This window comes from Lagopus muta, chromosome 3 (genome assembly GCF_023343835.1).
Source record: "Lagopus muta isolate bLagMut1 chromosome 3, bLagMut1 primary, whole genome shotgun sequence".
In the NCBI taxonomy this organism is placed as follows: domain Eukaryota; kingdom Metazoa; phylum Chordata; class Aves; order Galliformes; family Phasianidae; genus Lagopus; species Lagopus muta.
In genome coordinates, this window is record NC_064435.1 from 32,533,226 (window position 1) to 32,557,504 (window position 24,279).

General features: G+C 41.4%; 1 protein-coding gene across 8 annotated transcripts in view; it reads left to right on the forward strand.

The window, feature by feature from the left end:
* The first annotated feature begins 275 nt into the window (after positions 1–275).
* NCOA2 (nuclear receptor coactivator 2) overlaps positions 276–24,279 on the forward strand; it is a 188,757-nt gene continuing 164,753 nt past the window's right edge. For 5 of the 8 annotated variants that reach the window (XM_048938907.1, XM_048938913.1, XM_048938912.1 and 2 more), the window contains exons 1-2: positions 305–433; positions 9,152–9,231. The gene's annotated coding sequence lies outside the window, so the exon portion shown is untranslated. Of the gene's footprint in view, positions 434–9,151; positions 9,232–24,279 lie in introns of all 8 variants that reach the window. The other 3 variants (XM_048938909.1, XM_048938911.1, XM_048938906.1) reach the window with 2 other exon arrangements.

Below are 24,279 nucleotides of genomic sequence, written 5' to 3' on the forward strand. Positions count from 1 at the left end.
GAGCCGCGCTTAAAGTCTCTCCCGCTGAGGACGAAGGACTTTTTATCCCCCCTTTCCTCTCCCCTCCTTCCCCCGCCGGAGCGCGGACGGCTGCCATTGTCCGCGGGCGCCGAGCGGGGCAGCGCCGCGGGAGCACCGGCTCGGCCCCCAGCGTGGGGCCCGGTCGCAGCCGCCGCCGTGCCCGGGGGCAGAGGGTGTGCCTTGTGCCTCCCCCCGCCTCCCGCCGCCCGGCCCTCCTCCGGGCAGAAGGGGAGGGGGAGGAGGAGGAGGAGGAGGAGGAGGAGGGCGAGCGGTGGGAGGGTCTCCATTGAAATAAACAAGCAGGCAGTTATTAAAACGGGAACATGGCGGCCGCAGCCCCAGCTTCAGCTTCATCTTACAAAGCGAAGGTCAGCGCCGGCGGCGGCCGCGGCGGGAGGCGACACTGACCCCGGTAACGGCTCCCGCGCGCCCCCTCGGCCCCGCCGCGGCGGGGGGTGTGCCCCGGCCCCTGCCCGCCGGGAGCGGTGCGGTGCGGAGAGCGGCGGCGTTGGCGTGCGGCAGGGCGGCCGCGCCGGGGCGGCTTCCCCCGCGCCCGGCCGGGGGGAGGAAACGGGGAAAGAAGAGGGGGGGGGGGGGATGAAGCGAAGCCGGGCGGCGCGGGGGCCGCCCCTCGCCGGGCACCGCGCTCGGGCTGCGGGCGGACTTCCCCGGGACGGCCCCGCCGCTGCCGGGCCGGGGGGGTCGGAGCCGCCGGGGGAGGACGGGGCACAACTGCGGAGAGGGGATGGTTGGGAAACTTGCGGGAGGCTCCGCGCCCGCCGACAAAAGGGGCGATCCGGGAGCAGGGCGGTGCTCGCCGCTTCCCCGTGTGACACCGGCGCAGTGCCGCGGCCGCCCCGCTCCGTTCCGCGGGGAAGGCGGGGGCACCGCGGGCAACTTCTGTAACTTTCTGCGCGGGGGCTGCGCCTGCGTGCGCGCGCCGGGCCGAACCGCGGGGGCAGGCGGTGGGGCGGTGGGGCCCCGCGTTCAGGCCGCGGCCGCGCGGCGCTGCGCAGCCCGGGGCGCCCCGCCGCCGCCGCCGCCGCCGCCGCCTCCCCGCGATCCGCCCGAGGAGGGGAGGGGTGGGGGCCCGGCCGCCGCAGTGCCTTGTGGCTGCGGGTGTGCGCGGGGCGGGGAGCGGCGGGGGAGGAGGAGGAGGAGGAGGAGGAGGAGGAAGGGGAGGAGGAGGAGGAAGGGGTTGTGGCAGCCGGCGGTGGGCGCGGGGCCGGGGTCCCTGGGCGGGTGCCGTTCGCTCCGGTGTCGCTGCGGAGCGGGGGGGAGGGTTGAACGCGCGAGGGGGGCGGGGGAGGGGAGGTGCCCGCCGCTTCCCCCCCGCCCCGCCCCGCCGTGTGCGCGCCGCGGGGACCCCGCCGCCGTGCTCGTCCCAGGCCGTGGGGCGCGGCGCTGTCGGGCCTGGGCGCTGCGGGTGGGACCGTGCGGGCTGCGTGCGGGAGGCCGGCACGGCGCGGCGCGGGAGCTGCGGGAGCGGTGGTGGTGCCGTCATGCGGGCCGGGGCCGGGGCTGAGGCGCGCTGTCCCGCGGCGGTCGTTGAGCCAGGAAGCGGTGCCCTGGTGGGAGGAGGACGGCTTTGCTCCTTCGGCAGTAACTGCTGCTGCGTGTGCCTGGTTTTTAGGAAGCAGGTGAATGGCCTGTGTAAGTGACCCGGTAATATTTCTGTGGTGTTGAAGAAGAGTTTGAGCTCAGCGCATTGTGTTGGCAGTTCCAGCACGGCTCTGTTGCTACTGAAGATAGGTGAATGGTTTAATGCTGCTCATCCTCTTATTTCCAGAATTTGCTGCCACAGTGGCTGATAGCGTTCATTAACTTTCAGCCTTTTGAGTTTGCATGGACCAAATTACAAAGCCACTCCTCTCCTGTTCACTTCTCACAGCCCTACAGCGGCACTGGGCCCTGCTCTGGGGGAGCCTTGAGCAGCTGTGGGGCATGGAGAGCTGCTGAGGCACTGCACGGTCCTGAAGAGTGCTCAGCCCAAACAATTATCTGCAGAGCAGCACTGCTTTGCTTCCCGACAGCTTAAGGACTCCTGTGAATAGGAACTGTGTCAGTACCAACCTCTTACAGAGTTTTCAGGACTATTTCTTGTTTATATCAGTGGTGGTATCACACGTGGGGTACACAAAGCCCGTGCAAATCTGCACATGTATACATCTGCAGGCATGCATGGGCGCTCCTGGTTTTGTCACTTGGAATACAGCTACTCGAGGGCTGTGTTGGAACTGAGCACAGCAGTCAGCTGCGCTGTGTCACGGAGATAAAGCAATGTGTAACTGTACACCCGTGGTTACTCTCCAAGTCCACGACAAGTGCCACGGTGAGCTCGGTGTTCGCAGCCAGCCCTGGGATCCGGCACCCTGAGCAATGCTGTCATGGCATTGGCCCTCAGAAATACTAGGAACAGCTTTAGAAAGAAAGGTTAATCGTGAATGCCAGACAAATATTTGGGGGATCAGATAATTTTTCATATGTTTGTATCTCTTTTTGGTGAGCATTGCACAATAAAGTCCTGGTGAAGGTACTGTCATTGTGTCAGTTTTCCAGTCAGCAGGTTCTTTTATTTTGCTTAAAAACTGAAGTTTTCTCAACTTTGTATTTTCTCAAGCTCGAGGCCTTTACTGGCAAAAAGGCCCACACATTGCACTGTTACTTCGTCGGCACGTATACTTCATACTGCAGCTTCTGAAGATGCTGTGTGCTGCAAAGTAGGGTGTGAGCATCTGCCCTGTTCTTCTTTGTGTGTCCTGGTGGTGTCAGTGCTCCGTGAAACCCAATACATCTCAGTGAGGAATACTTTATTGCTATCAAGAATGATACTGTTGCAATAAGAAAGACAGTTGTATTTAAGTTTTTAAAGCACAGCTACATTTCCCTATATGGGAGGAAAAAAAAACCAAAAACAAAAAAAACCAACCACAAACACTGAGGATGCGTTTGCATATAATGTAGCATATTGTATTAAATTGGAGCAATAAAGGTTAGTTACTTGAGAATATTTGTGTTTTTATAATCCTGAAGGTGCAGCTTGTTCAGTGCAGGGCTCTCTCCCAGTGTGGACGTGTGCTGTGCAGCACTGCTCTGTGGCTGAAGGCAGCTCCTACCCAGTCCATCTGCAGTGCGAGGGCCTTCGGCAGGAAGAATAAAGTCCTCGGGAAAGACAGCTGCAGTGACAATGCCCACTGTCTCGTGGTCCTTTTCTTTGTTGCTGATGTCACTGTCTCATGGGCAAAATCTGGGGTTCGGTGCTGAGCTGAGTTTTGTTAGCACCACCCGGATTGAGATTCTGGAAACTGCTGAGGCTTGTGAGATGTAAGCCTTGAGGATACTGTCAGTTCGTTTAGGAGAAAAGGCTGAACGAAAGGCTGGTGCCAAATTCAAGTACAAATGTAACTCTCTTTGTCTGCTCAGCACTAATAGGCTGTGCGCTGAAGGAAGGCAGTGCTGAGCCAGTGCTGTCTCTGTCATGCTCATTTTTGCACACTTGCCATGGTTGGCTTCTCTAAACAATGCAAACCATTTCCAAGTGCATATAAAGTATTTAACGAATCCCATGCATTTCTGTAGTATTCTTACCAATGTCAAAATGCTTGGTTTACATTTATTTCTGCATTTGGCTGCTGAGGTCAAAGGTTGGGTGTGCTGTTACAGAGTATGTGCCCTTCTGTGTGACTTAGCTTTTTGAGCTAGAAACTGGAACGCTGATATTTACTTTGTAGAAGGGTATATGGCAGCATCCATTCAGCGCTCATTTGCTGCTCTCAGATCATGTAGTTACAGATGGCTACTCTGGCAGGAGCCCCTGTTTTTATTTTTAAATAAGGTGAAGTTCAGTGCACCACTTTATTTGTGTTAGTTGTTAAAACATTCTCATGCTCCTGGTGGCAGATAATGACAAATCTCTCAATGCGATGCTGGGAGCAAGGGGGGCGGAGAGGGAAACAGGGAGGGACGGAGGGGGGGGGAACCCTCCTGAGCATATGGAGACATCCAGAAAAAGATGTGCATCGTCAGCTGTGATTCCATTGTGTGCTGGCAGACAGGATCTGAGCCTCTCTTCTCTGGGGGATTTAAGCCTCACAGAAGTGTTCTTCGACTTTTAGCCGTCAGGTTAATCGAGCTTAGATAACGTACACTTCACTTATTTATTATAGATGGTATTTTGATAAAGATAGTATTTTGATAATATTTTAAGATTTCAGGCAAAATATGCAGTTGCGAGGATTCCTGCTGTGTGCTGGAATAACATTTTGAGCAGCAATGCATGTCACTGAAATGGTAACTTGGAGTAGTAAGAGTAATTCATATTATGACATCAGTGGTTACGTGCTACTAAAACAGCTTACCACTTTGAGGTTAGTAGTTTGTCAGCAGTATTTGCATTATGCAAACGCTCCCTGTTTTAATGATTCAGTATCTTTAGCCTTCTTAAGATATACCAGGTAGGAATGCGACGTGGGAAGTGACAGCTTGTGTAGTTGAATCAATGTAGGGTGCAACGTTTAAAACAAAAACAAAAGAGAAAATCATCACGATGTATTTTTAAATCAGGACTTAAACCAACAGAAAGCCCGAACTGTTTTGTCAGTATTGTGATGTAAGTACTTAGAAATAGCATTAGCATGAATTTACCTGATGGAAAAAAAAAAGCTGAGTGGAGGAAATTAATTTTCTGCTGCTCAGTCCTGCATTTGCTTATTACCTAGAACAATGTTTCCTCTCCTGAGCTTTTAGAATATTTCTGCTGCTTTTATAAAATTACTTTGAATTGATGAATAGTTCAAGAAAATAGATGTTGAATGTGGTGGATTCACTGCATTACATTTTGTTATTGTTTATGATTTTTCAATCTTGTTCCATGGAAATAAGATGTTATTCAAGTTAAGTGTAATAGAAATTTGCTTAGTTTTAAGGAAATCATATAGGTTCAATTCCTATGGAAAGTGTACGGTCACCGGGGTGGTTGGCTTTTTGAAGTTAGTTCATTAATTTAAATGTCTAAAGCTGTACAACAACACATTAACATTGCACACTTTTTTTTTCCTTCTGCAGCTGCATCATTATACCATTCCAAGCCATGCATTTCCTTAAATGGCTTCCATAACAATCTCCCATTAATACAGTTACTGGCAGATATTATTCTTTCTTTGCTGTCATTTTTAGCAGTTATAACTGATAGTAAATCTCACTCTTTCTGTGAGCATGCTCTGATTAGATTTTTTCAGGAGCCTTTTTGTAAAATGCACTTGATTTTTGCAGGTAAGGTGCCGAGCTGTCTGTGCAAATCCCAATTATGGTTTTTGTGTTGTTTTTCTTTGTTGGAGAAGTTACTTGCTACTTGGAAAGGTTGATGTATTTTGCTGAAGTAGTAAACTTTATGGAAACTGTTCATGTATTAATGAAATGGCAGGGGGTATAGGTGACAAATTAAAGATGCATACTGAATGTGTTGCTTTATCTGTAATTCTTGGGTAATGCAAATCACATGAACTTATGTGGGGGGATCCTGGGGTGTACTGAGATCATATATCTGATGTAGCGATGACTGAGCGGTGCTGTTTTGATGCTTTTTTAGTGAGCTACATAAGACATATTGTTGCGCTTTGGTAGGATTTATAGTGGGCATATCACAATTGGCTGCTTTATTGGCTGCCTCCTGGAAAAGACTGGGATTGAAGAATGGGCATGGGAAGTGAAGTACGTTTTACTTGCTAGGTCAGAATTACTTCACAGATGGTGTAAGATTCCATAGTAATTCATCTGTATGTGAACAAATACAGTTTTTCATTGCCATTAGTATTGATCTCTAATGAGTCCTACACAGGGATTCTGAAGAAAATTGCTGCAATTAAAAACAATGCAGTACGTCACTTATTTGTACCTCACAGATTATGGAGGAAGTATTGAAGTGCATTTCAAAAGGAAACTTTTGTGAGGAAGGAGGAAATTCTGCCTATGAATAAATTTGATAGTATATCCTGACACTTATTACAGCTATTTTTATGGACTCACAAATACATCATATGCCTCCATGGCAGAATCAAATTTAGAAAAATAAATCAAGGTCATAAGCTTTTCATTCCTTTTGCAAGTGAGAGTTCAGGTATTACCTGATCTACAGTACAGATAACTTTCTTTCAGATTTCTTCCACCAGACTTTGAGTTTGCCAGCTTTTCTGTCCCTGAAGTAATGTCAGGGGGTGTGGACCAGCCACATTTGTTATTCTCAAAAATAAATGTGATTATTTCAACTAATTTCACTTGCTACTCTTACACGGATTTGTACCTTGGTCTTCAGAGGTATGAGCTGTGTCATCCTCCTTTCCTATCAATTTCCTAAAATAGTTTCTTTGAGGAGGAAGAGTGAGGTTATACAGATTAATATACTATTTATTTTAGCAGATTACAACTGCTGCTTCAAGAAGAGCTCTGCAAATCCAAGTCTGCATGTTTTGAGTATTTTTGTCTTTTTTCCCCATAATTGAAATTTACAAGCAGAAGTATGCTGTTTTGTTTTAGTAGAGCTAGAACACTTATTGCCTTTATCTTTCATTGCTGTTTTTTTTTTTAAGCCAACCTGTTGATGCTCTCAAGTGTAGCTTTAATGACTTAAGTTAAAGCTTTTCTTTATTTTAACTACTTTTAACTACTTTTTTTTTTTTTTTTTTAACCAACTTGTGTTGGCAGTTGTGTTACAAATGTACTTCTGACTGTTCTGCTCTTTTTTGGGGAGGGGAAGTCATGGCTTGCTTTGATACAAAGATACTGTGTTTCAAGTGAGACCTTCAGTTGTTTTCTTGCTGCAGTTGTGTATGAGATTAATCTTAACTGTACTGTAAAAAGATGACTTGTCTTCATGTTCTTCAGATTCCCTCTCTTAAACTGTGTGTAGATGGTCAGAAAATACATCTGCTAAGCTTACATGCACTAAGTAAATGTCTTTCTTACATATGTCTGAAAGTTGTCCTTCACTCTTCTCTGGTATGCTGTAGTTTGTCAGGACAGTGTTGTTTGTTTTGTTTGCAACTTGTAGTTTTTCTGAGGCAAGGAGGTAACACAGCTTTGACACTGGCATAGGTAGCTAGAATACAGATATATCCTTGCCCTTTGAAAGAAAGAAATTACTGTGAAGGAACAGAAAATGAAGATGTCAAGTGGCCTGAAGTCAGAGGATGTTGCATTGTTTTGGGCCTTATCAATTGCACCTAGCCTTGAACCTTGCCTTTATAAGATTCTTTTTTTCCACTTTGGAGAATGAAAAATTGATTGAATGGTGGTATTGGAAAATGACGAGTGTGAAGAATAGTAACTGTGATATACTTCATTTTTGTGTCATAGCTAAAGCGATGCAGGGACCATTTCCTCATGTATACCTTTGTTTGAGGCCTGCATACAGGCCTTTGAGCACCACCATTAACAGTACTATATCACTGTGAAAGCTGGCTTTATGCAAGGGTGCTTTCTGTTGAGTTTCCAGAGGCACCCTAAGGACCTTGTGATTCTTGTGGGAATGATTAGCATGGGAATAGGTGCTAGTGGTGCAGTTTCCTACAGTGTTGCTTTTCCTTTGTACTTCAGAAAAGGGCCTGAAAAGGAAAGCAAGGACTAATAGGTGATGTCAGTACCCAGTATTTGTCGCTTTCTTCAGAGGTGGTGTAGTTTAATGAAAAGAATAAATCTGCAGTACGCTGAATGATATGTGTTTGGGTACATCAGGCTTGTCGCTAGTTGCGGTACAATTTGAGGCTTAGAAAGAAAAATCTTGTTAGTAGTGTTCTGAAGATAGTATTTCTGTATGAAACTGTCATACAGTGTCTTGGCATTCAGACAGCCTGGTTATTGCTGTTTTTTAGAAAGTTTTACTTATAGAGCAAGTGGAAATGACAAGTTCTGGAGAGTTTTTGTTGTTGCTGCCCTATGTTCTATTAACTAGCCATTGGGAATCACATTAGCTCAGTGCAGACTTTTTGAGCAGTGATACTGGAAGGCCACATAGATCAGGAGGGGAGGACCTAAAATATGTTAGCAATAGCAAAACACCGGCTGTGCTGGTTGTTGAGAGATGAAATGGTACGAGAGTAGTGCCCATCCTCCTTTGCTGACCGACTGAAAGGCAGGCACGAGGAAGAGGATTTGGCCCTGGGACTTGGGAGATGAGTGGAAAACACTTTTGTGTATCCAAGCTCTTGTTGTCGTTGCTATCCTATGGAAAAGGGCCTCCCCACCATGGATGTCTGGGGCTGCAGCTCTCATCCTCTGCCTTTGGCATGAAGGGCACTCATCTGCTAGTTGGGCAGTGGCTTCTCCTTGCTGCCTCTTTCTGTGCTACAGGTGTCTGACAGAAATTGTAATCCCTGTGAAATTGCCACATGATCTGGTGTTCTACTGAGAATTTTATTCTAAGACAAGATCACGTTTTCCATGAATGCGAGCAAGCTCCAAAGCACCATATTTGTGATTTGTGGGCCTCGTACACTTAGGCATTCCTGAGGGGATAATGTTTGTTTTCAGATCTCCTGTGTATATATTTTATGTAAGAATACTTTTTTGTTAGTGGGCCCTTTGGCAGCTTGCAGTGGTATTTTGTCTAACTAGAAGAGTTCAGGCCAAGTTTATTTGAAGAAGGTTTATGTGAGGTGGAAGAATTGACAGAAATAACATCATTTTAAAAATCCATTTTTCTTGAGGCATAATTAGTGCTTTATGTTGTTGTTGTTGATAACTTACGGCTCTTCATGTTCTACTCTTCTGTTAGTATATTTGATTATAAGATTTGATTATAAAGTCAACCAAAAAAAGGAACCAACCACTTTCACAGAGAGTTACCACAGATTCTTTTCTGAAAATGAGGACTGTACTTTGTGTAAATTAGTTCAAACATCGTAGTTGCTATCTCTGCAGTTTTGCAGGAGGCAGCAGGTAAAGAGGAAGTTGTGTGCCTACAGTGATTATGCAACTGGAAGGAGATTATTGTTGTGTCTGGGAAAACAGTTAATACTCTGCAAAGTGTATAATGTTTCCCTTGTTATGTTACACTTAAAATTGTCGTATTTTCATTTCTTCTATGCCTACCTCTAGAAAAAGGCTAATTCTTTTTTTTTCTCAATTTTGTTCACAGCACACTTGAGATGTGTCTGAGTGCTGGGGCGCCCCATACTCACAGACTCTGAAACTCCTTGCCTGCCTCACTGAGTCTCGGTGAGTTGACTGTTATTGTGTTTTGTTGGACTGCTTTTGTTCTACCTCCTTCACCAAGAAATTTGATGTGAGATATCTTAAACTGATTGTGTGGATACGATGGAACAAACATGTTCCACTGTGTGGTGGAATGTGTAAATGTGGTGTTGCAGTCAGTAGAAATATGTACACCTTAGAGGCTTTGAAACAGTAGCACCCAAATTGGTTATGGAAGCAGGGACCTTGCTTTTGTGCCAAGACCAGAAATGGGACTCTGCTGAGAAGGGCTGAAGGAGATCAATGTGATCTTCCTTTCCTTGAAGTTTGTTTGATACTTGATCCTTTAACCAAGGAACTGATGTTTTTCAAATGTGCTGATTATGGTCTGTCTTATGGTGAAGGTTGAGTATGAAGTAATACAGGCTTTTTCATCCAACTATCTGCACTAATAAATTACTTAAATTGAGGGTTGAAATAAGTATAATGACACTTGATGACTTAAACTGCTTGTTGCTCAAAAATTACTGTCTGATGGCTACATCAGGCAGTGCTGTTCCTGTTCAGCACTGCTCAGGAGAAGGGATAATGCCATTGAGAATTAGGAGAAGGGACCACTGCAGATTGTTTAAATGCATACTAATAATAGTTTGGTAGAATAGTGAAAGAAAGTAAAATATAACTGCTGTATCTTTATTTTAGGCATGTTTAATATATCAGTGTACTTACTTGGTATAAACCTTTTACAAATAAGCGTTTGAGATTTTATGTGAGAACCTTTTCAGGGTACTCATGAATAAATGTTGTCTTTTAACACATAGAGTGACTTATTAAGGTCGGAAATATGTATTTTTGAGGCTTGCACACTAAATATAGAGGTGGGGAATGAGCCAGCTAAGAAGGGCTTTAGTTGTTTTGGGGCATAGCTGTTTGTACAATGCTGGCCATTTATGGATTATAATTATGTATGCCTACCTCAAGTATAATTTCCTCCTTTGTTAATTACATTGAGCGACTGTTTGGTTGGGTTTTTTTTACAAGCTAGCAACTCTTTTCTTTAAACTTACTCAATTTTCTAACATCAGTGAATGAAAACAGGTTTAAGATGCTTTTCTGAGCTTCTGTTTTTCTGCCTTTTTTGGTGGCTGTTCTGATAACAAAGATTTGCAGTTCATTGCATTCAATAAACTTTGTAATATTGGTTGAATAGTTTGTTTGTACAACAAATTAACTTGAAAGTGCTGTGCCACGTAGATGTTGTTTATTGCTTGCTTATGTACACTTACTGCTTACACGGTATTATTTGTTTAAAGTACTTCACTGAGCTGCATCATGTTCATAATGTGTGCATGCAGGTTTTCTCGTTAATAAGCTGTATTTGTGATCATTTAAATTAATTGTTTAAGAAAAGAATATTAATCTCAAAATATCTGCTTTTTCTTCGAGGGAATAAAAGACTCATAATAAAATGAGTTGGGTATGACTAATGAAGAAAGAAAAATGCCACTGCCAAAATTCCCCCAAAGAGAACATGAAATTTTGTTGTCAAATTGATAGCGTGTTTGTTTTCATTTCAGACATCTTGATTATAATTTTCTATTAAACAAGGAATATGTTAGGTTAAAACTGAGAAAGGTAAATACATAAAAAGCAATTGCATATAATTACCTTTTTTTCCGTAATTAATCTGAGTGGGGGAAAAGAAAAACACCAAAAAAGCAATCTTTCTTTTGTTTAGTGCTGCTAAATTCTGCACCAAACTTCTGAATTTTTGTTGTTATAGTGCCAGAAAGTAATCTGGTACCTCTACAGATACTAACTAAAACATGGTTGCTGTTCTTGAAAAGTTCACAAGTTTTAATACGAGCAACTAAAAGGTAAAATGTGGTATATAATGTGTAAATTGATAACACTGAAGGAGAAACATAAAAATGGATGTTGTGAAATGATTCAAAAGGCAAGGAATCTGCCTGTGCCTGGAAGCAGAGAGGCTGTTTTCCCAAAGAATATCCTGATGCTTTAAATGGAATGCTTATCCATGTGTGCCCATGATAGTTCAGTGAAAGAGAGCTGCATGAAACATGGAGCAGTTTCAAATTTGGTTCCTTTGAAGTCTTGGAATTGATATCATCGAATTCTGAAGTCCTATTGTTTGACTTATTCAGATGCTCTCCCCCTATAGAACAGTATCAATTAGAAATGAATTTATGTTAATTAGTATGTGAAGTTAGGAAGGATATACCAGCTGGAATCTCCTAAGTCCTGGCCTTGGCTTCTTAATGGGAGCTGCCTGTGGAATAGGTGCTGCGTTTCACTGGGCATCGTGATGCTGTGCCATGAGTGTGGCTGAACTTGTGATCACTCTGCAGCTGCTGTGAGCTTTTCAGCAGGTGAAATTCTTAGTGCTGATTGGATCTATTTTGAATGTGATACAGTGCATAAAGGTTTGAAAGTTGGACGTGATAAATGGCTTTAGAGCATACGTGAAGAAACACATGGAAGTAATGTGAATGCTGGAATTTGTGACCACACACCAGTGTGTGTGGTGGCTAGGGTAATGCAGGGTAGCTGCTGGGTGCTACCAAGAAGACATGCAGTTAGAGATGGCAAGAAGGACAGACTTGCAAACCAGCCAAACAGATAAAAGTGTGAACTTGACTTTCCAGTCTAAAAATTTCCAATCAGAAAGTATCTTCTCTCTCATTTTCTTTTTGTATTAAATGGTTTCTTTTGCAGGGAATGTTTCTCAGGGAAAAGAAGAGAATGTAGATTACAGGAATCTCAGTTTTCTGTCACTTTCAATGACGCTCTGTTTCAATCCAACTTTGTAGTGGCTTCATTGGCATTTGTGTTGTAGTTAGTGTCAAGTGTGATACATAGGAGATACTTGTGTCTGTTTGTTATGAGTTATAGCACTCCTTATTGTTTCTCACAGCAGTTGTAGATAAAGAAAATTCTGACAGATGTCTCACTTAAGATGGAGTCCTCCAAATACTTGTATGTGTGAAAGGAGCGCTGTCAGAAAGTGAAGCATGATACTGAAAATATAGGAGTACCTTACACTGAAACAAGTTTTATGAGTCTTTACTATTAATTTGAAGATGTGGGGAAGAAAAGATTACAATAGGTTCCAAGTATGAAATATAAATGAGGGAGGGAGAGAGCTCCCTTCTGTCAGAATTCAAAGCCGTGCTGGGATGGAGCCCACCAAGAACTCAGGTGTAAATACACAGCACCTTGACTCCCAGAGGAGCAGTATTTCAGGGAAAAAAAACCTGAAATAAAATAGTTATTGATCATGGGAACGGATAATCTTTACTGACTCGCATCTTCTCATTTGAAGCAGAATTTGTGAACGATTTTTAGCCTGGTTTGAATTGGTTTGTGCTAAATAAAGAGAATGCGGTCACGTTCTGAGACCTCAATACCGAGTGGTTCTGTTCTGCATGAAATACGATTGGATTTTCTGTTTTCAGTCACTCCTGTAGCGATATTAGTTGATGTGGATTGGCTATAAAGGTGCCTATTAAAATAGATTCTTGATTATAGTGAATTTAATCCAGCCAGGGTCAAAATTGTACTCCTAATCTGAGAGTGAACACTGTGTGTGGGTGGTACAGTGAGAAATGAGCATCTATTCAGATTTGTGAGATCTTTTTTCTTTTTCAAGTTGGGAATGGTGATTATGGAAATCTTTCGTTTTTATTGTATGGAAGAAGTGAAATTTGCACAAATGCAGTATGTTGCTTTGCCTTTAAAATTAATGAAAATGGAGAATTCAGAGAAATCTCATCATCCTTACTACTAGTAGAACTAGATTTGTTAACAGTGAAAGCAGATTTCAAGTACTTCAGTATTTTGAGGCCACAACATTCAATTTCATTCGAAGTCTGAGGTAAACTTTCCTTAAATATGTAAAACTCATTAATTACCTTGAATGGATTTAAATGGAGTGCTCTGTCAATGAAATTCTTACTGAACTGATAGAATCAAACCCCATTTATCAAGTCCTGTTGAAAACACTATCGTTCAATTGATTGAAATTTGTCTTTTGTAGCAATATCCAGGAAGATTATTTCTAACACTTCAGTTTTAGTGAGATATATAAAAAAAAATATTTAGGAAATGAGATAGCTAACTTGATTTCATTCACTTCTTAAATATTGGTCTTGACTTAGTGATGGGCTTTGGAAAGATTTTTTTCATTTCTTAACTTGATGGGAACCTTTTTATATCTCCAAAGGTATAGTATATATGCATTTTCAGAAGAAATAGCTGTCATTATTGTCTGTGGAAAATCAATATGTATTTTAAATATGGATTGATGACATTCTACTACCAGTATTGGAGCCTGGGAATTCTAGAGGGGTCAAGAACAGGACAACTGAGCACTTGTATCATCAAAGAAGATGAGATGCATTTATTCGGTCAAATTTTCCTCTGGGCCTGCGTTTAACCCCTGCATTGGGAAGAATGAAATATTTACCCAGCTCAGCTCCTGACAGTAAATAGTATTAATTAAATACAGGGCTTGAAAATGACACTGGTATTTCAGTTTAAGGATGGTAGATTTTGCCTTGGCTTCCTGAATATTGAATTCCAGTAGTCTGTTTATTTGACAGCATTATAGTACAATAATTTGAGGATCATAGATATTTCTGTACATTAAAGTGGGTGAATTTTTATCATGCCACAATGCTGGGATGTTAACTCTGAAGACTTATGTGACAAGAATGGTAAGTGAATTTGCAACTGGTTGATATAAAGCGCGGCACAGTTTGTTTTCATCTGACTAATTTACCTTTATACTAACTGAATTGGCAAGAAATTTTAACTTTGTTTAAACAAACTTTGGTTATTGAAAATGCAGTCTCAGGTAATATTTCATTTATTAATATCTTTAACTGTCTTAAATGATTTAGAAATATCTCTCCAACCGTACATAGCCTAACAAAACAACTCATTTTAGCAATCTGCAGAGAGAGAAGGTATTTGAATATTTTCCTTCCCCGGAAAAGACAGCCATTTGTGGTTAGCTGACTGCACAGGCACCAGATTTTAGTATACGTGTTTAGCAACTGATGATCCAGATGCTTCCTCTTTTTCATTATCAGTATTTTGTTCCTCAGTAATCCCAGTTCAATAAACTACAGTGTTCAGTATACACCAAGCTCCGTATATTTCCCAATGACAGCAATAGGTGATCTAGGAACATTTAAAATCAGAACTGAGAAGAGTTGCATTTGTAGTAGGTATTTCAAGTCAGTTCATCCTTGAGGCAAACGGTGTCATACTGAGTTAAAATGTTTCCATTCATTTTCTTTCAGCATGCTTTTCTCCTGCTTTTGTTGATATTATGTAGACCTTTAACTGTCCATACCCATTGAACTGAGGATTCCATTTTGCTTTGGGTTCCTTTGTCCTTCAATCTCCAGGCACCTGTTTCACAGCTATGAGAGAGATGTCTGCTGCATTGCTTTGATCAGGGTGTAAGCTTGAAACTCTGCTTTGTGGTGCCACAGTTAGTAGTATTTTGGAATGGGATTGAAACATAAATTTCTCTGAATGTAGGTGGCCAACATGTATGAAATTTCAGTTGAGTTAATTTTTATGGCCTTTCAGTTTTCAGTTGTGGTTTTTCGCTTGGCTTCTCTTCACAAATCCTGCTTAGCTCTATTTTTACTGCTTAGAACAGCTGGGGAGACCATACAAAAAAACCTTCCCTGTCTGGAATTGCAGTGCGTAACTACCTGAATGTGTTCTACGATAGAACAGAGTATGTATGATGATAGCTTCACGTGTGAATACTGATGTTTAAAGTGCTTGTCTGTGACTATGATGCTGGTCTTGGGTTCCTCATGAGCCCACTCTTGTCATAACTCAAGTTCTCATCTCCTGATCAGCTCTGAAATATTTAGGGAATCAATGCATGTAAGTCTACTGTATAACACTTAAGACATGCTTGATACAAATTGACAGAAGTTTTAAGAAACTGTTACACAAAAAACCAACCTGCAATACATCATCTTATATGAAAATATCTTATGATGTTTTGCTGCTGTTATATACCAAATGTGTTACCACCACTGTTGTACACTACAGGAGGTGTGCTTCAGCCTAAACTGTTACATGTCATTTGTTCTGTTAATTTTCTGCTTTTGCTGGTTAGCATCAGACATGCTGTGTGTATATAGACCTGTGTAGTATTAACTCATTTTTGAATATCAGCCTAGAACCAAGCATATGGTGCTCTGCTCCTGTTTTAGGGCACTATTAGAAAGAAAGAGAAGAAATGTAATAGCCTGCTGGTGGTGAATTTATTTCCAGTAATGACAATTCAGAAAGCTTGGCATCATCTGACAACAGTGATAATGCTTTGGGTAGTACATACTTGTCTGCTTGGTTAAAACCCCAGGGCAGGGGAGATGATGTGTGGATCAGGACACTCTGATCCATGTGAAACTGCCACAGGAGAGGCTGAAGATGAGTCGGTCTGTCCCTCTGCTTCCCAGTGCCTGTTACCGTTCCACAAGTGCTGCTTCCTTTATTCCGTTGGCCTCACCAGTCCCTGGACACCTGCAGGACATGTCTCTTGCCACAGCCTACATTACCTGATGTGGTTCACGGGCTGGGGAATGCTGTCTTGGGCCCACATGGACACCAGTGTGCATGGTCATGGCCACACCTGTCTTGAGGGGAGAGAGGTGGGAGGGCGCATCTCTATATGCTGCCTCAATTGGAACATGCAGCAGCATGGAGGAGGGAGTTGTGGTGCTCCTGCTGCACAGCAGGGTGCCCAAGTGGGAGGATGCTGCCTCTCTGGGCTGCTGATATTCCCTTCTATCTATCTCTGCCTCTGAAACATTTCTGCTTCTTAGTGCTGCTTGAATACCTTGTTGGAGAGCTGGATTTCTCGTGTCAGCTGTGAGTACCCTAGCTGCTGTGTGTGCTGTGCAATAAAGGACGGGAGTTTCTTCACTTTGCCACTTCTTTTTATTTAATTTATTTATATGCTACCTATCAGGTTGTCTTTCCAGGCAAGGTACTGCAGAGGAAGCCAAGGTGTACATTTACAGATATATCTAGCAATTAAATTCCCTTGTGGTTGCTTGTAATGCTTCAGGATAGCTTACTCTACTGTGATGTGAAGTAAACTTTGTGAAGTAAACTTTCTGAAACAAGGGCATTTTTGCTGGCAAACTGAGGATTTGTGCAACTTGAAACAGTTTTGGAAATATGTTAGGTTTTGTGTTGTTTGGGGGTTTGTTTTTTTGTAGAGACTGAAATGAAAAATCCACTCTAGGGACAGCTCTGTTCCTTATAGCAGTGGTATTTCTGTTCCTAATTAAATGAATACATTTGACTATGAAGATACATTACTAATTTGATTTTCCCATAGTTGTCACTGCATATGCCATCTTTTTTCCAGATACTTTGATTTGACCAGTGTGAAGTATTTTGCCATGAGGAATTCTTGGAAATCTGAAAAGATCAAAATCAGTGTTTTTAGATCTTGCGTTAGAGTAATGGAGAAATAAAAAATATGAGCTGTTCAGAAGGCATCTCCCAGAGAGATAGGGAATTTCCTTCAGGGAAGAGGGTCCCATGCTGGGTAAAACCTTGTTCTGTTAATTGAAGACTTTTTTCATTTGTATGAGCTGAGTGTACAGAAGATATCACCTTTCACTGTTTTTTAACTGATTTTATTCCACTGAAAGAAAAGGAAGTTGGTAATAGGGTAGTAGCAACACGTGATTTTTTTTTTTTTTAAGGTATTGTAGTAATTGAATGCTTTTGTTTGTTTCTATATTGTAATTTGTATTGATTGTATTACCAGTTCTTCATTCTGTCCTGTTGCTTTGTTTAGAGTATCATGTAACTTCAAGAATCTTTATGCCATGCTGATGATGGTCTCTGTGGCTCTTTGTGTGAAGCATCTGTTAATCTCATATGGTGCTGAACTATCAGGTTTGTTTGTTTGTTTGTTTGTTTTTAAACTTGGGACCAGAGTCAGCAATGAAAATTGAACTTAGTGATAGTTTGGACAATTCTTTCCTAATCAACAGGTTTGGATGAGGTGGCAGGAACTGTCTGTAGAATTTGACGGCTTACAGAGTTCATCCCAGAATGAATGGATTCTGTGGTGGAAATTTAAGACTGCCTATGAGAATTATGATACATGGGTAACTACAGCAATGGGATTATCCTCTGGGTTTGGGCTTGGGAGCCAGGAGCTTCTACTTCAGTGTCGGGGTGGTGAGAGGTGTTCTGAACAAGTCACCTGAGCTGTAAGCCCCTTCTCTTCCTTATCTGTAAAATGGACTCAGTTCTCATTATTTTCTCCATATACAGAATATTGAAGTTTGTGGAGTGTTCATAGAAAATAAAAGCATTTGTTTTCCTCAAATATAAATAAAATGTCTGCTTTTTGTCTACCCGTATTGTGATATATTAATGAAGTTGTAAGAACTGCTGTTCAAGCAATGGCCTTTTTCCACTTTATTAAATGACCCAAATTGGTTTGAATTAACACTATATTTGGCTGCTTGTGTTAGGAGATAAAACCAAGCATTGCTTTAGCTGTGCTTTTCACAGAGGAGAAGAATTAAAAACTATCTCTGTGTGGTGACAATGGAGTTATTCTTTGAAATTCTAATTTAACACTTCAGTAATGGGTCAGGCTTTCTCTGAATCCTCTGTGGGATTATTTGATTTGCTGTCTGGTTGACCTCAAGGAAAATGGGATGTCTTTAAATTACAAGAGATGCCATGGCTATCGCCTTATAATAGAGCCGCATGGGAGAGTTTGTTGTTTTAAGTGAGGATTGTCGCCTAATGACTGAGGGATTATATGAATGGGGCTTATTGCCAAGGACTACCTGGAGGGGAAAAAGCTGTATTTTTAGAATGATTTTTTTTTTTTTTTTTTTTTTTTTTTTTTTTTTTTTTGTAGTTACCATCAGATGTATTATTGAAATTGGTGTGTTTGAGAGATAAGGGGAAAATATACTTACCTGATGGGGAGGTTAGGATGGGATTAGGGTTTAGTGTCTGCTTTGTCTTCAGCATTATTTGTGCATGGGCGAGTTTTGTCTTTTCAGATTCTTTTTTATGCCTCAAGAAGAATTGTTACTATTTTTTGTAACAAAATTGTTATTAAATGGCGTGCACATGACTGTGGAATTGGAGGGAGAAGTTCTGCTTTTTTATAAGCAGACAAAGAAGCAGCTTGAATATTTTGCAAGTTCATGCGTGTCATGTTTAGCCTGCCAGAACCTTTACAATTAATTTGCAAAGCACTGAAATAAAGAACTCAAATGCTTTGTGCTGTGTCATACATAAAGGGAATAGTTAGAAGTTAATTTGTAACTGAATTTTAAGGGGAAAATAAAGGCAGGATTTCAGTTAATAATGAACTCTCTGAAATTTCACTTTTTGATGTTATTTATGCTAGAGGTTCTGTGCATATTGCTCTTTCATTTTTTCAGCCACAGTTCACCTTTAGAAGCCATATAACATACCTACTCATATTTTAGCAGGTTACATATTTCTCCGTCTTACAAATTAAATTGAATTTTTAAACATCTATGGTTTGTGATGTCATAGAGTATAAATTAATACAATGAAAAGCTCAGCGGAATAAATCACTTTAACTGCACTTAGTGTCTCTTCAGGATTATTGAATGGAGACGAGCTGTGCAGTGTGCATTGTATATATTGAGAAATATCAGAAGACATTTTTGACAAGAGTTTTGGAATGAGCTGTGGGCTCAACTCCAGCACTGCTGTGTGCAGCCCCTCCTGCAGAACTTTCCACTGCCATTTTGTCACAGACTGCATGCCTTTATTTCAACTGAGATTTCTGATTTCAGTAACTCCAGCTCTATGCCAGTTGAATTGCATATTCACTTTGAATTGCATGGTTGAATTTATTTAGTGTTGCTTCTGATTTTTTTTTCTTAATTTACTTAAGAATACAAATGTATTGGTTCATGTAAAGTTCGATTTATATCAGTTTGAATTAATATGTTGTGGCAGGTTTCTGAAGTTGGCAATAGCTGTGGAAATGTAAATCTTGTAAGATGTTGAGAAGGAATATTGGGTAAAAAGCAGTGTAGTCATCAGTTTTGTATGCGTATGTAGGGGAGGGAAATTCTTTAGGATGTGAACGTTTCTCCATAATTTCTATTAACTGACAGGGAGATGTAAATAACATAATACAATAAGGTTTATAAAGATAGAAAGTACACAGATTTATTTCTCTATATTTCCATTAAGGGCTTGTTTTCAAATGCAAAACCTCCTCCTTCTGTCTTCTGTATTAAAATGTATACAGTGAAGTGTTAGTTGCAGCACAAGCAGCTGGGCCTTGCTCACGAGCTTCCATCTGACAATTTGGTAACATGTTAGAATTGGGCTGGTTTGCTGCTTCAAGCTGGGTATCCTGCTCTTGATAGGAGGGGTGCAGTTACCCATTTGCTAATAAAAATGATACTGCTGGAGTAAGCAATAGCATCGCATACGCACACACAACCCAAACCCAACAACAACAAAACCCTAGTCCACAATTCCAAAGCCCTGAACAGTTCAGCAACACTTCACACAATACAGTACATGGAGTCATGAGCCACATTGTCTTCCAAGTCTAGCTGAATGGACAGCCTCTGTCTGCAGTGTGTCCTGAAAATTGCCTATTGGGACTATTTGGATTTAGAATCATAGAATGGTTTGGGTTGGAAGAGACTTTTAAGATCATGTAGTTGCAATCCCTGCTCTAGGCAGGGATACCTCCCACTAGACCAGGTTGCTCAAAGCCCCATCCAGCCTGGCCTTGAGCACCTCCAGGGAGGGGAATTTATTTTATTTATTCATTTATTTTAAAGAGCTTTTGCTTTTGTAGGGGATGTTTCATTTGCTTCTGTACTTCTTTTTCCTAGAGGGGAAATGTAAACTCAAGTTTGTCTTCGGACTCCAGCTCTAATAGGGGAGTGTGGGAGTTTGCAGAGATGAGTTCCAGACAGAAACCTCAAGTACACTGCAGACTGAAGCTGTACAGCACTGTGTAGGGATGCCATGAAATTTAGAGCATTGTGGTTGTGGAAACAATGAGAAATCTTCCAATCAGGGCTCTATCACATGTGGAGAAGAGTGATTTTATTATTGGTAGATGAAGCGCATCTCTGTTTTTCTTCCTTTTAACCCTGATGTGACCCTTGTAAAAGGTGAAAGGTGGTTCAAACTCCTATTCACTGAGATTTGGAGATTTCCTGAATATAAACTTAGTGGTTGTGCCAGATTATAGGGCCACAAATCATCAGGCTTTTTCTAGAATTTTGACTTTGGTTGAAGCAAGAGTTCAAATAAGGAAAAAAGTATAGCACCTCATCTCATAATTTATGCAGATGGTGATGTAGCATTTTGCCTTTATTAACTACTGCTCTCTCTGTGCTGGTGTAGACTTTCATAGCCATCTTCTTTTCCGTATATAGGCAGCAAATACCAATAAAAATAAGGGAAAAGGTACCTTTTTGTTTTTTTTTTTTTTTTTTAAAGCTTGCTTACAGCACATGTAGGGAAATGAAAAGCATGTTCCAAGTCCTAATGGAAAAATGTCATGATATGATACAGAGCTTTTTCTGAGTGGTGGTTTTGAGAGATCATGTACCGTAAAAGAACGAGTCACTTGGCAGATTTTCCACTAGTAGTTTGTGTTGTATTTTGGTAGGTAATACACAAGACATCTTTGTGATCACACAATTTCTCCCCTATGGCCATGACAACTGCTTTCGTGGGAAATGAGTACATGAATTGATGTATTCTGAGTTTTCTTAACTGCAATTAAACATCTGGAAGCAAGCAGAGCTGTCACCATAGGACCAGCCAGCTTTCTACAGAATATCAGAAATACTCCATGGGCCTCTCTTTGTAAATGTCTGCTGCAGTTATCTGGTGTCTATTTTTCATTCGAGGCAGTATACTTAGTGCTCTGTACTCATTGTCAGGGCCAGCTTGACATCTGACCAGTAGTCCTTGATTACTATTAAATACTTACAAACATGCTTGTTGCTTTGTGTGAAATAAATATAAATTTGGCTCCACTATCATTTTGGAAGATTGGGATTGTACTGGAAAGTCAAAGGCAGAAATAAGAGTGAGAGCATAAACTGTGTCTCTTCTAGATGTTAATGAGGAAATCAGTAGGGTGATAGGTGGTTGGAAATAAGGTAGTAATAGCTCAGTCTAAGTTTCATTTGTAGAAGTACACTGGAGTGAGAATTTCGGTGCCTGAATACAATCTGTGTAAATAATCTCTATCGTAGTGAACTTTTTGCCTTCAAACCTGTGCTCTGTATTAACAGAGTCTTAAATACAAAACATGTGAATAAGAAGAGTAACTCTCTGGCCACGAGTTAGGTGAATAATTGATAAAGTGTTTAAGAAAAACAATATTGATTTTCATCTCTTTCCCCTTTACCTCTCTGCCTTCAGTCTCTGCTTCCTGGTCGTGTCCAGCTAAGATAATACAGTAAATGTCTAAGCTCTGGCAAGTAAGGCTGTCACATTGATGTTTAACTGACTTTGAAGCAGTGCAGCTGTAAGGGGGAAATGAATTCTGTTCTCTGTCAAAGCCTGTAAAAGAGTGTTTGTTTTAGCAGCTACTGAAGATGGAAGTGTTTATTCCATGACTGCATTGGTTGTCAAAGCTGGACATATTTTCCTGTATTAATAATATTTGGAATTTTTCATTAGTTATCATTTCCTGCTGATTTCTCAAAAGGACTATTGAGATTCTGATCACTGTTACAATCTTTTTAGCTTTGCTTTTTGTATTTGAATGGGAATCTTGGAATTCCATTTCTGTGTGTGTGTGCATGCCAGCATGTGTAAGTGCATATTATATAAAATTTTAAAAGCAGTCATGAAACTCTGATACTTTTCCATCCAAAAATGCAATGGATTTTTGTACAAGAAGCAGAAGGTCAGTTTGCCAGGTGGTAGAATAAGGTGCCTAACACTCATGAAACACTGCTTACATGTATTTCTTTTTTTCTTATGGTTTCTGTCACAGGCTTTTGCCTCTGAAGTACAGAACCCTCTCTTGATGTGAGAAGAACAACCCAAGTTTGGTTGCCAGCTTTTATTGGAATGTATGATGTGCTGTGTAATTTATTTCAAAAGTAACATACGAGGTGCACTTAACAAATGTTAGCCATTCACTATAAACAGAATCGTCCTCGAGTGTATTTGGCACATTGTGGCTACAGTAAGAAGAAATAGTGAAGTGATGAGGTTAGAGTATTTTTGGTTTGTTTGGCTCTTTAACATAGATTGTCTAGAGCCAAAAAAACTTAATTAACTATAAGGATTTGAAACTGGAAGCAATAACCATGCTAAGTAAGCCTGTCACCATCTTGGCATAGTTAGCACAGAGAGCAAGCGGCAAGGGAAGCAGCATTTTGGACTGGTATTGATTACAATTGTATGCAAGTCACTAATTATCTTTGCTGTAAAATGCTTGGTAAACAGCCAAAATGCAGCTGCTTTGAGAAGATTACACTTCCTGATGTTTTTATAGGAATTACACGGATGCCAAAATGTTTCCGAAGCTTCTCCGTGATGATGAGTGAGATGTAACAGGGAAGAATGACCCAAAATCATAGTGGAAGTGAGAAGGAGAGAGAGAAAAAGGTGTGAGAACAGAGGATTATGATAGCTGCGTGTTTACGCACCTTCCTTACTCTCCTCGTTTCAATCTGATGTCTGAAGGAAATAAAACTCATGTGATTATGACTGAGACAAAACATGTTGATGTGCATTTGTGTGGCTGCGTGTGCTTGCCGCTTCCTTCCTCAACCCCCAGAGAAACTGCTCCCACAGGCTGCATGAGCATCCGTGCTCAGGGAGATGCTGGTGACAGAAAGTATGCTAAAACCTATTCAGCATCAGGAGGTCCTTGTTGGGTTGGCACCACAGTAGGTCAGTGAAGGCAGCAAGTTGCTCAAGCTGCTGGTGCGGTTGTCCTGCTCCTTTTTCACTTGCCTTGCTGCTGCTTCTTGGTAACTGGAGGCTACATGTCTTCTGATGCAGAGGAATTGTGAGGTATAACACAGCCCTATCTTAAAAATCAGAAGGTTTTATGTCAAGGCACTGTTTCTTGTGTTTTAAAGTCTGTTGCTAGAAGTTGTTTACTTGTGCCATACTGGTACAACAATCTGAGATACTGATATGATACTCTGTGATATGTATAAGTGATAAATTCCCTGTTTTTAAATAAGTCGATTTTCAAGGTACTGGCAGACAGAAAGCATACAGTGCTGTGTGGCAGAGGGGCAGGACAGGCCTTCATTTGTCCTTCCCCTTTTTCTAACATAATGATTTTGGCTATCAGCACTGCAAGTTGTTTGCTTCAGCCTCAGATAATCAATCTGATTAAGTGTCTTGGCAGTATTTGATATTGTACAGAAAGCATTTGGAATGGTTGAGAGATATTTCACGGAGCTACTACTCATGTGAAAGGCTTCATTTTAATAGTCTTGGTGATAACAGAACTAACTGGAACAAGAGAAAGATGGAAATAATATATATTGGAACATATCTTTTAGAGTGAGTGATTGTAGACATAAACCACTATTAGAACTTCTTCCTCTGTGCCTAGTTCCCATCTGGATGAGTGAAAGCAGTGAGGCTTATGTACTTAGTCAACTTAAGGTGTTGCTTAATAAAAAAGCTGAGGAAAAAGTTCTCTGAGTAGTAACGTGTTAAGCACAAGTATAATGGACTCAAGCTGTTAATGACTGGCTTCAGGTTCACCAGAGGCAGAACACTGCAGGGTAGAAGGTGCCTGTGGCTTGGGTCTGAACCCCCTGGTCAGGGCAGCGATACTTCAAGAAAACCTGAAAATACTTCTTAAATGCCCCAGAGAATTTCCAGCATGGCTGCAAACCAGCTTTAACTGGGCCTTGGTTAATTCCTGATTGCAGTATTTGAATGGCTTTGCTTCAGTGTATCTTGCAAAATGACCCCTGATAATGTACTTATTTTCTATAAGGTTTTCCTGGAGAAGCCTGTCCC